The sequence below is a fragment of the Heteronotia binoei genome, chromosome 5 (genome assembly GCF_032191835.1).
Source record: "Heteronotia binoei isolate CCM8104 ecotype False Entrance Well chromosome 5, APGP_CSIRO_Hbin_v1, whole genome shotgun sequence".
NCBI lineage: Eukaryota > Metazoa > Chordata > Lepidosauria > Squamata > Gekkonidae > Heteronotia > Heteronotia binoei.
This window is the reverse complement of record NC_083227.1, coordinates 16,618,060-16,635,158: the sequence shown is the minus strand read 5'-3', so window position 1 is coordinate 16,635,158 and position 17,099 is coordinate 16,618,060. Positions and strand designations below refer to the sequence as shown.

At 43.5% G+C, this 17,099-nt stretch overlaps 1 protein-coding gene across 1 annotated transcript in view; it reads right to left on the bottom strand.

Annotated features, from left to right (window-relative positions):
* LOC132571098 (oocyte zinc finger protein XlCOF6-like) overlaps positions 1-17,099 on the bottom strand; it is a 43,488-nt gene that overhangs the window by 16,494 nt on the left and 9,895 nt on the right. The window lies entirely within an intron of this gene.

The window sequence follows — 17,099 nt, the reverse complement described above, 5'->3', positions numbered from 1 at the left end:
TCCCAGAGAGCCAGTGTGGCTTCAGAGCTAACAGGAGCACCACCGACATGGTATTTTTTCTTAGGCAGCTCCAAGAGAAATGCAAGGAACAGAACAAGGGTCTATATGTGACTTTTGTCGGCCTTACCAAAGCTTTTGATACCGTTAGCAGGAACGGCCTGTATCAAATCTTGGAACGTTTAGGATGTCCCCCAAGGTTCCTCCAGCTACATGAAGACCAGCGAGGCCAAGTTAGACATTGCAACGATCTCTCAGAGCCCTTCCCAGTAATCACAGGTGTAAAGCAAAGCTGTGTTCTCGCGCCAACTCTCTTTACGATCTTCTTTAGCATGATGCTTCAAAGAGCTGCAGTATGTTTAGATGACGACAATGGTACCTACATCCACTATCGCACCGATGGCAGCCTGTTCAACCTGAGGCGACTAAAGGCCCACTCCAAGACAATAGAAAAACTTATCTGAGAGCTACTGTTTGCTGATGATGCTGCACTTGTCTCCCACTCGGTATCAGCTCTGCAGCATATGACGTCCTGCTTTGCAGAGGCTGCCAAGCTATTCGGCCTAGATGTTAGTCTGAAGAAGACAGACGTTCTCCACCAGCCTGCACCCCAGGAAGATTATCACCCTCCTTGCATCACTGTGGGTGAATCAGTTTTGAAGACAGTCCAGCAGTTCAGCTACCTGGGGTGCATCATCTCCTCAGACGCCAAGATCGACAAGGAGATTGACAACAAACTGGCAAAGGCAAACCGTGCATTTGGCCGACTGCATAAAAGGGTGTGGAGCAACAAGCATCTGAAAAAAAGGCACAAAGATCAATGTTTACAAAGCGGTTGTGATGACAACCCTCATCTACATCTCCGAATTGTGGGTTTTATACCGTCATCACCTGCGACTCCTTGAGCGCTTTCATCAGCGCTGCCTTCGCACCATCCTCAACATCCACGGGAGTGACTTTGTGACCAACACTGAAGTCCTCAAGCGGGCGGAGGTTACAAGCATCGAGGCATTGCTGTTGAAGACGCAGCTGCGCTGGGCAGGGCATATCTCCAGGATGGAAAACCACCGCCTTCCCAAGATTGCCCTGTATGGCGAACTTTCCACCGGCCATCGAAATAGAGGGGCACCAAAGAAGAGGTACAAGGACTCCTTGAAGAAATCCCTTGGTACCTGTTGCATTAACCATCACCAGTGGTCTGACCTAGCCTCAGATCGCAAAGCATGGAGGCACACCATCCACCAGGCTGTCCCTTCTTTTGAGAACGCATGCATAGCTGGTCTTGTGTTTTAACAATTTATTAATAGCATATGGTTACAAATCTTAATTATAAATTTTCAGTGCTAACCCATATGGCATTTCAATCCCCCCTCCCTCCAATGTTGACTTCCCCGAAGTTAGATTCAAGTTCAATACTTAAGGTACTACTAACTGATCAAAGTTCAATATATATATATTTTTTCTCATTAATGCTAAAAAATTGTCCAATGTCTTTTTATATTCCACTCTTTCTCCATATATCCTTTAAATTTCTTCCACTCCTTTTTGAATATCTCTAAATCATAGTCTCTCAGCGTTCTAGTTAGTTTGTCCATTTCACTCCACGATAAAACTTTCATAGTCCAGTCCCATTTCTCTGGTATTTTTTCTTTTTTCCATAGCTGCGCATACAATGTCCTAGCAGCTGATAGCAAGTACCAAATTAGAGTCCTGTCTTCCTTTGGAAATTTTTCTAATTGTAATCCAAGCAAGAACGTCTCTGCAGTTTTCTTGAAGTCGTAACCCAAAATTTTGGAGATTTCTTGTTGTATCATCTTCCAGTACTCTTTCGCTTTTTCACAAGTCCACCACATATGAAAGAACGAACCTTCATGTTTTTTACATTTCCAACATCTATCCGACATCTTTTTACTCATCTTAGCCAATTTTTTCGGAGTCATATACCACCTATACATCATCTTAAAACAGTTCTCTTTTATACTCTGACAAGTGGAGATCTTCACTGAGTTCTTCCAAAGGTGCTCCCACGCATCCATTTGTATTTCTCTATTCACATTGATTGCCCATTTGACCATTTGAGACTTTACTACTTCTTCTGTATACCATTTCAATAATAATGTATATACTTTTGATATCAATTTTTCATTATCTCCAAGCAGGACCCTTTCCAGTTCTGTTTGTTCTCGTCTGATTCCCTCCGATTTAATATCATTTTCCATCAAGCTTTTGATTTGTTGCATTTGAAACCAATCATACTTATTGTTTAACTCTTCTGAGGATTTTAATTCGATTTTGTCTCCTTGGATCTTGAGCAGTTGATTATATGACATCTCTCTTTCTTCATCGGATTCAGCTGTTATTTTTATTACTTCTGCTGGCACTATCCATAGCGGTTTTCTCTCGTCCCCATATTTCTTGTATTTTATCCAAGTATTTAGTAAACTATTTCTGATATAATGGTGAGAGAAAAAAACGTCCATTTTATTCTTCCCATAACACATGTACGCGTGCCAGCCGAATTTATTCCCATGGGCTTCTAACCATAAAGGTTTTTTATCTAACAGCATTATCCAATCTTTGATCCATGTCAAACAAACCGCATCATGATACAATCTTAAATCCGGAAGTTGAAAACCACCTCTCTCTTTAGCATCTATTAAAATCTTCATCTTAATCCTTGGTTTCTTTCCGGCCCAAATAAAGTCAGAAATCTTCCTTTGCCATTTGTTAAATTGCTTGGCATCTTTTACAATCGGGATAGTTTGAAACAGATACATTATTCTTGGCAAAATATTCATCTTAATTGCAGCTATCCTGCCCAGTAAGGACAAGTTAAGCCTATTCCATTTCATCAAATCTTTGTCCATCTTACACCACAGTTTTTCATAATTATTTTTGAATAGATCAATATTCTTCATTGTTATCTCTATTCCAAGTTATTTGACTTTAGTAGTGACCTCACAACCCATCACCTTTTGCAATTCTTTTATTTTATTTGGTTGCATGTTTTTACATAAGAATTTCGATTTCTCTTTGTTTATATATAGTCCTGCTAGCTCTCCATACTCTTTTATCTTAGCTAGCAGCAATGGTGACACTTGAATCGGATTCTCCAATATGAACACTATATCATCTGCAAAAGCTTTATATTTATAAGAGAATCTTCTACTTTTTAGTCCTTCCATTTCTTTATCTTTTTGTATTTGTTGTAACAAAATTTCAAGAGTCATTATAAACAACAATGGTGATAACGGACATCCTTGCCTTGTTCCTTTACTTACTTTCAATTCTTTGGTAAGATCTGCATTTATGCACAATTTTGCTTGTTGGTCCATATATATTGCTCTTGTCATTTTTATAAATTGTTCCCCTAAGTTTATTTTTTCCATTACCGCAAACATAAAGTCCCAGTTCAAGTTGTCAAAGGCTTTTTCTGCATCCACAAAGAATAAGGCCGCTTCCTTTTCTGGATGCTTCTCGTAATATTCCACAACATTAATAACAGCTCTTACATTGTCTCTTATTTGTCTTTTAGGAAGAAATCCGGCTTGGTCTTTGTTTATAAAGTTGATCAAATATTGCTTCAATCGCTCTGCTAAAATTCTTGAATAAATCTTATAGTCATTATTCAACAATGAAATTGGTCTATAATTTTTTACATTTGTGATATCTTTATCTTCTTTAGGAATCAGAGAGATTACAGCTTCCCTCCAAGTATTTGGAATTTTCCCTTCTTCTCTTATCGTATTTAACAATTTCAACAGTTTGGGTGTTATCTCATCTTTAAGAGTTTTGTAAAATTTTGATGTAAATCCATCTGGCCCTGGAGCTTTGCCTTCTTTCATTGCTTTTATTGCTGCTTCTATTTCAATTTTCTCTATTAGGTCATTTAAAGTCTTTCATATACTCCGTCAAAGGTGCCACTTGGATATTCCGTAGATACTCTTCCACTTTTTCTTTCCTAATGTTCACACCTTTAAATAAATTTGCATAATATTTAAAAAATTCTCTTTTGATTCCTTCTTGATCTACTATTGCTTTCCCATTTACCATAATTTTATTTATGGTTTTATTTTCTTTCTTTTTCTTCAATTGCCAGGCCAAATATTTACCGGGTTTATTCGCACTTTCAAACGATTTCTGTTTCAGACTTTTTAAGTTCCATTCTAATTCTTTGTTCAGCAAGTGCTTAACTTGGGATTGTAATATTGTAATTTCTTTTATTAATTTCTTTTTCTCTGGTCTTTTTTCAAATCCCTTTTTTATTTATTTCATTTTGCAATGCTGACAACCTTTCTTCCTTGGCTCTTTTGTCTTTATTGTTCAATGTTATTAATAGTCCTCTCATTACTGCTTTATAGGTGTCCCAAACTGTTTGAAATTCCATTTCATCTGTTTCATTTATTTGGAAGAATGCTGCAGTCTCCTTTTCTAAGAATGCCACAATGTCTTTGTCTTGTAGTAAATCCTCATTAATTCTCCATCTTCTTGTTTTCTTTTGCAATTTTGTAGACCAGCATATTGGATTATGGTCCGCTCAAACCTTTGGTAGAATCTCAATTTTTTTTGTTATGAGGCCCAAGCTTTGGGAACCTCATAACATGTCTATTCTAGAGAAAGAGTTATGTCTCGCTGAGTAAAATGTATAGTCTCTTACTTCAGGGTTAAACTTTCTCCAAATGTCCTCTAAGTTCTCCTGTTTAATCAACTCAAAGAAAGAATTGGGTAGCTTTCCTTCTTTATCATTCTTCTTTTGGCTTGATCTGTCAATATTATTTTGTATTGTCCCATTAAAATCGCCCATCATCAAGACCTGATCATATGTCTTTTCATCCAGTTGTCGATTTATGTCATTAAAGAATTTATCTTTCGCTCCGTTGGGCGCGTATAATCCTAATAATAACGTTTTTTTCACCTCCATTGTCACCTCTACAGCGATATATCTTCCTTCTTTATCTTTAAATATTAATTTTGGCTCAAGTTGTTCTTTGATATAAAAGACTACCCCTCTTTTCTTTTGTTCTGCTAATGAAAAAAATTCCAGCCCCAAATTTCTATTCCACAAAAATTTACTGTCTTTGCGTTGTATATGAACTTCCTGTAAGCAGATTATGTTGCATTTTTGTTTTTTAATCCAATGAAATGTTCTCCTTCTTTTCTGTGGTGAATTTAGTCCATTTATATTCCAAGATAATAGTTTGTACTCCATTATGATGTTGATTCTTTGTTCTCTTCAAAAAAGCTATGCATCTCTTGTTCACTCCTTATTGTGATCCTTTTCCCATGTTGCTCAAATCCAAGACCTTCAGGTATTATCCATCTATATCTTGTGCCCTCTGCACGCAGCTGGTCGGTTAACTTCTTGTATTTCTTCCTATCACTAATCACTTGTCTTGGTAGTTCTTTCATTATTTTGATTTTGCTCCCTTCTATGGCCCAAGCTTTTTGGTAACCTTTACTCAAAAAATTTTCCTGCCAAATCTTTTGATCTTAATCTTATAACAATGTCTCTTGGCAGGTCTTTATCCTTTGCATATACTGAGTTGACTCTATAGGCACCATCCAGCATACTCCTAAATTTGTCAGGGTCTTCCTCTAAATATTCAGTGATAATGTTCACCATATATCCGATTAAATCTGCCTCTTCCTTTTCAGGTACCTCTCTCAAACGAACTTGTGTTTCCATCAACTTGCAATCATGTATTGTGACCTTCTCTTGAAGTTTTAATAAGGTAGAGGCATGTGTATCCACTTTCCCCTCTACCTCCTTAGCTCTATTTTTTATTTCATCCTTGAAACCCTCTATATCTTTTCTAAGATATCCAACTTCCTTTTTAAATTCTTTTTTCATTGCCATTTGCATTTTATCCATAGCTTTTAACATTTTCAATTCCAGAGAGTCAAATTGGGATTGCATCTTGTCAAATGAATAAGCCCTTGCACGAGTTATTCTCCCTTCTGACATATAAAAAGTCACCAAACCTTAAAAAATTCGCCAATTAAAATTCAACACCTAGTCCAATAGCTTAGAACCTATTTTTTTTCAAATGAGACTAATTTCGTTTTCCTCCTATCTTCCTAGGCAAAGATATTGATTTTTAACAAATTTGACAGTTTTTCTCCCTTTTAAAATGGCAATCGTTTCTCTATGGTAAAGTTCAGTTCTAGAGAGGTCTTTCTTGGTCTTAGTCTTACTTCCTTCCTGGTTCAAAGGTCAGATGTCACAGCTTCTGTAATCCTTACAGATTCTGTATTATTGGCCAGCCCCTTTTACTTCCTGGTACAATTTGCTCTGATCTCGTGTCTGGTATCTCAGCCTTTGAAATTCGTGAAGAAACCACAGCCACACATATTCAAAACAATTTGTCCTTTTCTCAAATATCTTTCGAGGCTATTAATTTAACAACATCCAGTTTTCACAGGCTGAATTTTCTTTCAGTTATGCCTTAGTTCAGTTCAGTCTGTTTAAATTCCAACAGTTTGTAGGAGTGAATTCACAATAAAGAGCGATTTTCTTTGCACGTCACCAACCGCAGACCACAGTCCGTCACAACAACTCCCTCTTTTGTTTTCAGATTCTGCTACAGCCTTTTACTTTCAAAGTTTCAGAGTTCAAACTTGACAAGGTAATTTTCTTTATTCAGTTACGCTTTAACTTCATCTGTTTATAATCCACCCAACGTTTAAATAATATTCAAGGTCTTTTGGAGTGGAGATAAGAATAGATTAAAGTACCTTACAGATGTTCTTTCTTCCAACACTCCAGCTTTGTTATCTTGCAATTAAAGTCAGTCCGTCTTTAAGTGTTTGGATTCCGACAGGCTTAAGTCAAATTAATGACTTTAAATTCTACTGCAGAGAATGGCTGACGGTCCCTCTATTCGCTGGATCTCAAGATCTGAAGAAGGCAGCTCCCTGCCTCCCCCTAGATCGAAATCAACAGCTAAAGGAAATAAACGGCGTCTTGGATTGACCCTTGACTAGGGTTAATGGGCATAGACCCCCCCAGAGAGGTCTTTAATACCCTGAATAGTGAAAATAAAATCCCCCTTTGCTAGGGAGCTGCAGCCTGTCTTCCAGCCAAACAGGAAGTCTCGCATGCATAGGTGGTCTTGAGGACAAAAGGAGATTGAGGAAGAATCGTACTGCTACAGCACCAACCCCAAATCAGACTTTTCCCTGCAGCCACTGTGGCCGGACCTGCCTGTCCCGCATTGGTCTTGTCAGCCACCAGCGAGCCTGCAGCAGACGTGGACTACTGCACCTTTCTTAAATCTTCGTTCGCTAAGTCAAGCCGAGAGAGAGAGAGAAATATCCTTTTTGAGGTGTGATGACCCGAATTGCTCACAGTATTCCAAATGAGACCGCACCATCGATTTATACAGGGGCATTATGATACTGGCTGATTTGTTTTCAATTCCCTTCCTAATAATTCCCAACATGGCGTTGGCCTTTTTTATTGCAAACGCACACTGTCTTGACATTTTCAGTGAGTTATCTACCACGACTCCAAGATCTCTTCACACCCCGTCTACTTGTATTTGTAGCTGGGATTCTTGGCCCCAATGTGCATTACTTTGCACTTGGCCACATTGAACCTCATCTGCCACATTGATGCCCGCTCACCCAGCCTCAACAGATCCCTTTGGAGTGCCTCACAATACTCTCTGGTTCTCACCACCCTGAACAATTTAGTGTCATCTGAAATTTGGCCACTTCACTGCTTATTCTCAACTCCAAATCACTTATGAACAAGTTAAAGAGCATGGGACCCAGTACTGACCCCTGCGGCACTCCACTGCTTACCGTCCTCCACTGCGAAGACTGCCCATTTATACTCACTCTCTGCTTCCTATTAATTAGCCAGCTTTTGATCCACAAGAGGACCTGTCCTTTTACTCCATGACACTCAAGCTTTCTAAGGAGCCTTTGATGAGGAACTTTATCAAAAGCTTTCTGGAAGTCAAGGTAAACAATATCTATCTGGTCTCCTTTGTCCACATGTCTGTTCACCCCCTCAAAGAAATGGTTAGTGAGGCAAGATCTTCCCTTACAGAACCCATGCTGAGTCTTCCTCAATAACTTGTGTTCATCAGTGTGCCTACTCATTCTGTCCTTGATAATGGTTTCTACCAACTTTCCCAGTATTGAAGTCAGACTGACTGGCCTGTAGTTTCCCAGATCTTCTCTGGAACCCTTTTTAAAGATGGGGGTGACATTTGCTATCTTCCAGTCCTCAGGAACGGAGGCAGATTTCAATGAAAGATTACATATTTTTGTCAGAAGATCCACAAGTTCAACTTGGAGTTCTTTCAGAACTCTTGGATGTATGCCATCTGGACCTGGTGACTTGTTAGTTTTTAATTCATCTGTCAGTTGTAGGAGCTCCTCTCTTGTCACCTCAATCTGACTCAGGTCTTTCAACACAACTTCCAATATAAGTGGTTCTGGTGCAGGCAAACACTTCTCATCTTCCACAATGAAGCCGGAGGCAAAAAATGCATTCAGCTTCTCAGCCATTTCCCTATCCTCCTTCAGAGAGCCAGTTTGGTGTAGTAGTTAAGTCTGAGGACTCTTATCTGGGAGAACCTGGTTTGATTCCCCACTCCTCCACTTGCACCTGCTAGCATGGCCTTGGGTCAGCCATAGCTCTGGCAGAGGTTGTCCTTGAAAGGGCAGCTGCTGTGAGAGCCCTCTCCAGCCCCACCCACCTCACAGGGTGTCTGTTGTGGGGGAAGAAGGTAAAGGAGATTGTGAGCCGCTCTGAGACTCTTCGGAGTGGAGGGCGGGATATAAATCCAATATCTTCTTCTTCATCTTCAGTAATCCTTTGACACCTTGGTCATCCAAGGGCCCACTGCCTCCCTGGCTGGTTTCCTGTTTCTAATATATTTGAAAAAAAAATTTATTGTTGGTCTTTGTTTTTTGCAATATGCTCCTCATAGTCCCTTTTTGCCTGCCTGATCACAGTCTTGCATTTGATTTGCCACTGCCTGTGTTCCCTTTTATTAATCTCACTTGGACTAGCTTTCCACCACTTAAAGGAGTCCTTCTTACCTTTTACAGCTTCCATTACTTTGTTAACAATGCAAGCCTTTTCTTATACCTGTTTGTGCCTTTCCTAACTTGTGGTATATATTTTATCTGAGCTTCTAGGATTGTAGTTTTAAATAGCCTCCAAGCTTCCCCACAAGTTTTGACTGTATTTACCTTTACTTTCAGTTTCCTCTTCACATGCCTCCTCATCTCAGAGAATTTACCCCTTTTAAAGTTTAACGTTATGGTCACTGCTCCCAAGCGGTGCAATCACTTTTACATCTCTCACGAAGTCTTGGTCATTACTAAGGACCAAATCCAGGATCGCCCCACCCCTGGTAGGTTCAGAGTCCATCTGCTCCATAGCACAGTCATTGAGAGCATCTAGAAACTCAATCTCTTTCTCTCATCCAGAACACATATTGACCCAATCAATCTTAGGGTAGTTGAAATCACCTATGACGACAGGTTTTGCACCAGCCACTATCTTTAAGCCTTCCATCATATTATAGTCGTCCTCTATCTTTTGATTTGGTGGGCGATAAACTCCCATAGTTAAATTTCCTCTTGGGCCCTCTATTTCAACCCAAAGCATTTCTAGAAAAAAATCTAATTCTCTGACCTCAATCTTACTGGACCATATGCCCTCTCTGACATACAGAGCCACCCCACCTCCAACCCTTCCCTCCCTATCCTTCCGATATAACTTATATCCAGGAATCACTGTGTCCCACTGATTCTCCTCATTCCACCAAGTTTCTGAAATTCCCACAATGTCTATGTTTTCTCCCAACACTAAACATTCCAACTCACCAATTTTACTTTGAACACTTCCAGCATTGGTGTACAAACATCTATAATTTCCCAGGCAAGCTAGGCCTGCCACCTTCCTCCTGCCGCCTCGAGGCTCTGGCAGGCAGTCCATTCTGTTTGTCACCATCTCAGTGGACAACTCTGATCCATTACCCGGTAGAAAAGTAACAGCTAACCCTTCATCTCTTTGAGATGAATCCTCTCAAACCAGAGACGTTTCATCTCCTGTCGGCTTTCCCCCAAGATTTAGTTTAAAAACTGCTCTGCCACCTTTTTGATTTTAAGTGCCAGCAGTCTGGTTTCATCTGGGGACAAGTGGAGACTGTCTTTTTTGTACAGCTCCTGCTTGTTCCAGAAAGCATCCCAGTGCCTAACAAACTTAAACCCTTCCTCTTTACACCATTGTCTCATCCACACATTGAGACTTCTAATTTGTGCCTGTCTCTCCAGCCCTGCACGTGGAACAGGTAGCACTTCTGAGAAGGCTACCTTGGAGGTCCTGGCCATAAGTCTCCTGCCTAGCAGCCTAAATTTTTCCTCCAGGACCTCACAACTGCATTTCCCCACATCGTTGGTGCCAACATGCACCACAACCACTGGCTCCTCCCCAGCACTGTCTATCAGCCTATCTACTATACGCATAATGTCCGCTACCTTCGCACCAGGCAGGCAAGTCACCATACGGTCAGTACGCGGTTTTGCCACCCAGCTGTCTACTTACCTAAGGATCGAATCACCAACTACCAAGACCCCCCCACCCCGTCTCCCTGCCCAGGGATGGTTCCTTGGCATGAAAGGATTCCCGCTCACCAACTGAAGAAGAGGTCCCTTCTGAGGGCGCATTCCCCTTATCCTCAGCCCGGTGTCCTGTTCCCTCTTGACCCTCATGCTCCCTGGCAGCAACGGGGCTGCCACGTTCAGAGCGGGGCTCATCTAACACGTCCCCAAGAGTCTTCTCCGAGTGCCTAACTGACTGTCTCTGCTTTTCCAGGTCAGTCACCTCGGCCTCAAGGGTACGAACTCGTTCTGAGGACCAGGAGCTCCTTGCATCGAGCACACACCCAAGACTTCTGTCCTGTGGGCAGATAGTCATACATGTGACACTCAGTGCAAAACACTGGAAAGCCCCCACCCCCCTGCTGGCATTCTACCTTCATGATAGCTTTTTAAAAATATACAGTCCCCTTTTAAACCCTGTTTGTTTATGTGGCTCCCCGCCTGGAGAGTCCACTTATCTTATTGGGAACACAAGGAATCTGGGTTCCTGGTCCTTACACAGCCCCCAGACTAAGAGCCACAGGCCAAGAGCCCTTTAGCTCTCTGGCAAGGTGCAGCTTAATAATGCAAAGAGGGTGGGGAACACAGCCACTCCGAATCAATCAGCAACAATCACCTTCACCTTCAGCCCTTCACATGAACTCAAAAGTTTTCAGCAACTCCCCCAGCTGCTAAGCTACAAACCTCACGCTTGTAGCACTTCTCTGCTCTATCCCAGAGCTCTCTGCAATGTGCCAACCCTTTTAAGTTGAAGATGCCAGGGATTGAACCTGGGACCTTCTGCTTACCAAGCAGGTGCTCTACCACTGAGCCACTGTCTCTCCCCTAAAGGCGAGGCTGAGGGGAGGAGGGAGAGGGAGTGAAAGACAGTAAAGGTGGGACAGCCTTGCCCTCTGAGGCGGTGCCAGGCTCCCTGCCTATTGCAGTGGCCTTCTGAGGCTGTGAGTGCCATCTGTGTGGGCTGTTGATAGGGCCTTTTGTGAGGCCACAGGAGCTCTGCAGCCCTTTCTGAAGCCAGTTGACAGAGAAGAGCTAAGTCTAGATGTGGCAGTCTCTGAGGTTAAGACTGCTTCTGGCAGTTTGTTCAGCATTTCAGAGCCTGAGTAGGCAGGAGTAGGGGAGTCAGCCGATGGGAGGCCAGAGACTCCGACTGAGCTGTGTTGGGCCAATGATTTCTGGAGTGCATGGAATGTCCGCAAGAGGATTATTACTATAGATAGAAGATGATGATTATAGTTCATGTTCAGAATTAATTTTGATGTTGATTTTTATGGCAGTTTTTAAAATTTCAGTTCTAATTTGCGCAGGAATATCTTTTTACAGGTCCAAAACAAGGTCTCAATAATGCTGGCGGAACAGTACAGGCTGTGACATTATGCTAGCATAGAATAATAGAGCTGTAAGGTCATCCAGTCCAACCCCCTGCCCAGTGCAGGTGTGATGGAAAGCAATGGGTTAACCATAAACTGAAGACGCACAGGGCTGCGTCAGGTGACCTGAGGGTGGGGGCAGAGTGCTCAGAGCTCTCAGGGAGGGAAGTAGTTGAAGGAGAGAAACTGCTGAGGCAGGAGTTCAGTCAGTTGATGTCTGACAGAGTGGAGGCCTGTCAGAGAAGTCTGTCAGTGGGGACCTGACAGGGACTGAGAGGGTCAGTTAGTGCCGGCCAGAAGGGCTGAGAGGGCAGCTGATCCTGTGAAGAAGCTGGAGACGGAGACGGGGAAGTCTTCCAGAGACTGCCAGCTGGACAAAACCAGCCAAGAGGGCTGTGTGTGTGTGAGTCAGTTAAGACCGGAACGGTCACAAACACCTAGGAACCACTCTGAAGATCTAGTGAGGAGGTTGAGGGAGTGGATGTGGGTCTGAGACACCAAGAAGGGCTGAGAGGAGAGACTTCAGTCGAGGGGTGAGACTAGACACATCAATCCCAAGAGGCCAGACCTTGGCTAGAGGTAGAGAGTGAGTTGAAGGGAAACTGTGAACCGTGTAACTGTGAAAGACTCAAGAAAGTAAAAGTGATTGTAAAGCCTGAAACAACAGAACAAACGTACTAGCCTATGTAAATATCTCCCATATCCCCAGTTTAAGACTTTTTGTTACAATAAATCTGTGGTTTAAGTTAAAGTTCTCGTGAGCCTATATATTTTGTGGGAAGAATAAACAAAGCTGCTGTGGTCCCATCAACAGAACAAGTAAAATATCCCGAAGAGACGAAAATATAGAGATCCAGTGAGGCCTTGAGGCGGGCGCTGCTATAGCAGGAAACTCACAAATACCTCCCCCTAAATTCACAGGATCCTCATTGCTGTCAGACGGCCATCTAGCCTCTGTTTAAAAACCTCCAAGGAAGTAGAGCCCACCACCTCCCAAGGAGGAAGCCTGTTGCACTGAGGAACCGCTCTAATGGTCAGGAATCATAGAATCATAGAGTTGGAAGGGACCTTCAGGGTCATCTAGTCCAACCCCCTGTCCAATGCAGGAAACTCACGAATACCTCCCCCTAAATTCACAGGATCTTTATTGCTATCAGATGGCCATCTAGCCTCTGTTTAAAAACCTCCAAGGAAGGAGACCCCACCACCTCCCAAGGAGGAAGCCTGTTCCACTGAGGAACTGCTCTAACAGTCAGGAATCATAGAGTTGAAAGGGACCTCCAGAGTCATCTAGTCCAACCCCCTGCCCAATGCAGGAAACTCACAAATACCTCCCCCTAAATTCACAGGATCTTTATTGCTGTCAGATGGTCATCTAGCCGGTCAGGAAGTTCTTCCTAATGGCTGAGCCGGAAGAGATTAGTGCACCCCATCCTTAACACTATAGAAAGTCACTGTGGCTCTAAAGTTTGTTGTCTATCGAGTAGTCCTTCATCGGCTGCAAAATTCCTGCTTGACTGCATACAGAATTGGGGGGGGAGGGGTGGGCTCCCTCTTGGGTATCCTGCCCCCCCCCCAGGGAAAGTGTATGCGCAATACATAGCCTCTCCTTCCCGGTGTAGTGAACGCCGCGTGGTCACTGTCCGGCTATGCCTGGCAGATGGTCACTGCAATGGCCTCTCCTGCATTACTGCATCTGTGGCAACACCTTCTCGCTGGTCCCCCCCGTTTCTCACAGAGTTTGCCACGTCATGGTGCGACCGAATGTCCGGCGGTATAACTGGATGGGCAGGCTGGGCTCACCGACCTCGTCAGCCAAGAGAAGGAAAACTCTAACATCAAACCCGGGCAGATAGAGCTCGTTAATGTAACACCTCCCACCTGGAGGACTCGCTGCCGGCGTCCCGGCTTACTGGGCCATGGCAGATGACCCCAAGGTGAAAGGGTGGAGCCAGTACTGCGCACACTGTGCCTCACCTAAAAATTCCTTTGCGCAGGCCTGAAGGGCATATCCACATCCACAACCCACAACACACCAAGTCCTGCAGCGATGGGCAAGGGGCGAAACGGCAGGTGGAAGATGCCACTGGAAGCCGCAGTCCCGATCCTGCATGTAGGCGGTTCAGGGTATTGGTCGCCTGATGCTGACCCGGAGACGAAAGCATCTTTCGGCAGCACCCTGAACGACCAAGCAGCCTTATCTAGGGACAGCACTGCTTGCTCCACATGGAGAGGGGCCTAGAAAAGGTGGCCTAAACAAAGCTCGTCTCCCCCACCCCAGTTGGCTAGCCGCGGTCAACGGGCATCCTTACTTGCGGTCAAAAAATAACAACAAAGAAAAGGCATGCACCTGCCTCAAGAATCGCACTGCTACAGCACCAACCCCAAATCAGACTTTTCCCTGCAGCCACTGTGGCCGGATCTGCCTGTCCCACATTGGTCTTGTCAGCCACCAGCGAGCCTGCAGCAGACGTGGACTACTGCACCCTTCTTAAATCTTCGTTTGCGAAGTCAAGCCGAGAGAGAGAGAGCATACAGAATATAATATAAAGAGAATGTTTCAAAAGCCCCTGGTTGATACTGATCTGCGGTCCAAGAGACTGGGCTTCAAATGATGAATCCAACCGTGCTGGGGAACACTCCTGTTGTATTTCTGCAGAATAAATTGGTGGTGGTGGTGTGTGTGTACATATGTACATATGTAGATTCCTAGCAAAGTTTGGCTTTTCAGTTGTGTACAGTTTAGTGCTACTATCTCATTTCTCCTCGTGGTATTCTATACTCTGAATGATTTTTTTCTGTGCTGAATCTTTAAAAGCAGGGGATGTAGAGGTGTTTCAAATTAAAAATATGCAAAGAAGCCTGAAATCTATGTTTACTAAAGGATGTACAATAGAAAGCTAGAATAAATGCTTAGTCCGGGGCCTCAGCAGGTTACAATGCCTTTGAGTCCACCTTCCAAATCATCTATTTTCTCCATGATAACTGATCTCTGTAGTCTGGAAATGAGTTGCAATTCCAAGGGATCCCCAAATCTCACCTGGAGGCTGACATCCATAGCTCTGCTGAATCTGTGCAAGCCAACCAGCTGCTCTGGTACCAGCCGTTCTTGCTCTTCTTCTTCCTCCTCTGAATTTCTCGGTTATATTTCTAAACTTTGGGTGATGATATCAATCTGATTTGAGGGTAGTAACAGCTTTGTTCTACTGCACTGTACACCTATGAGATCCCTCCCTCCACTGTATGCCTCTGACTATATGCGTTTAGTCGTTCTATTGGTTCTTATCCTCCACCCAGCTTTTCCCCCCTCTCCTATTTCCAGCAACTGTATCCCGTTTGCTTTGCAGTACATCTGCCACTATGGTTCTGCTGAGCTTTCCACCTTTGACATTCTCTGCTCCACTGTACATCCAACATTGTCACCATGCTGGCTTCTTATATTTTGATAAACTCTATTGCCCCACTGATTTGAGATCAGATTTGTATTAACCACTTTTTAAAAAGTGTATTACACACTTTAAAAATAAGGCAGCATGGTTCTTTCATGACATCTGTTTTGGCCAGCTGAGCTGAATCCACACAAGACAGGTGATACTGATGCCCTCAAAAGGATTGTGTTAATTTTACTTTATAGCAGCGGTGGCCAAACTGTGGTTCGGGAGCCACGTGTGGCTCTTTCATACATATGGTGTGGCTCTCAAAGCCCCCCTCTGCCCCATCGGCCTGCTTGGAGAAGGCATTTCTTTCTTTAAATCACTTCCCCAAACCAAGCCACCCAATAGCTTGGAGAATGCATTTAAAGTTGCTTTCTTTCCACCCCCCTCCCTTCATCTATTTTCTTTCCTTCCTTCATTCCTTTGTCTTGCAGCTCTCAAACATCTGATATTCATGTCTTGTGGCTCTCAAACATTTAACATTTATTCTATGTGCCTCTTATCATAGAATCATAGAGTTGGAAGGTATCTCTAGGGTCATCTAGTCCAACCCCCTGCACAACGCAGGAAATACACAAATACCACCAATTCCTTCTTGTCTTGCAGCGCTCAAACATCTGATATTCATGTCTTGTGGCTCTCAAACATCTGACATTTATTCTATGTGCCTCTTATCATAGAATCATAGAGTTGGAAGGTACCTCTAGGGTCATCTAGTCCAACCCCCTGCACAATGCAGGAAATTCACAAATACCTTTCCCCCCCTCTCCTATTTCCAGCAACTTCCCCCCCCCCTAAATTTACAGGATCTGCATTGCTGTCAGATGGCCATCTAGCCTCTGTTTAAAAACCTCCAAGGAAGAAGAGCCCACCACCTCCCAAGGAATCCTGTTCCACTGAGGAACTGCTCTAACGGTCAGGAGGTTCTTCCTAATGTTGAGCTGGAAACTCTTTTGATTTAATTTCAACCTGTTGGTTCTTGTTCTACCTTCTGGGGAAACAGAAAACAATTCCACACCCTCCTCTATATGACAGCCCTTCAAGTACTCAAAGATGGTGATCCTATCACCTCTCAGCCATCTCCTCTCCAGGCTAAACATGCCCAGTTTCTTCGGCCTTTCCTCCTAGGACTTGGTCTCCAGACCCCTCACCATCTTTGTCACCCTCTTTCAGACCCGTTCCAGCTTGTCTATATCCTTCTTTAAATGTGGTGCCCAAAACTGAACACAATACTCTAGGTGAGGTTTTACCAGAGCAGAGCAAAGCGATACCATCACTTCATGTGATGGGGACACTATACTTCTGTTGATACAGCCCAATATTGCATTTGCCTTTTTAGCCACCGGTGCCTGCAGGCTGCAGCGGGGGGCATGGGCAGTGGGGTGGGTGCTCCAACTCAGATATAATTTGTGAGGGCGGCCCCGAGATTTCAACTGCCTAGCAGCCTCCACAGGGTTTAATCCGGCCATGCAGGTTCCCCAGCTATGTGACTTCCTTGCTCTGTTCTATTCTGTTCTGACTGAAGCTCTTTCTGCACTGCAAGCAATTATACGGTTTCTCTCTTGAGGGAACTGGCATCTGCAAAATGACATTCATTCCCTGACTGAAGGTCTTTGCAAAGGCCTCGCCTGCATTTTCATTTCCCCTTCAGCGCATTCTCTGGTGAGGATGG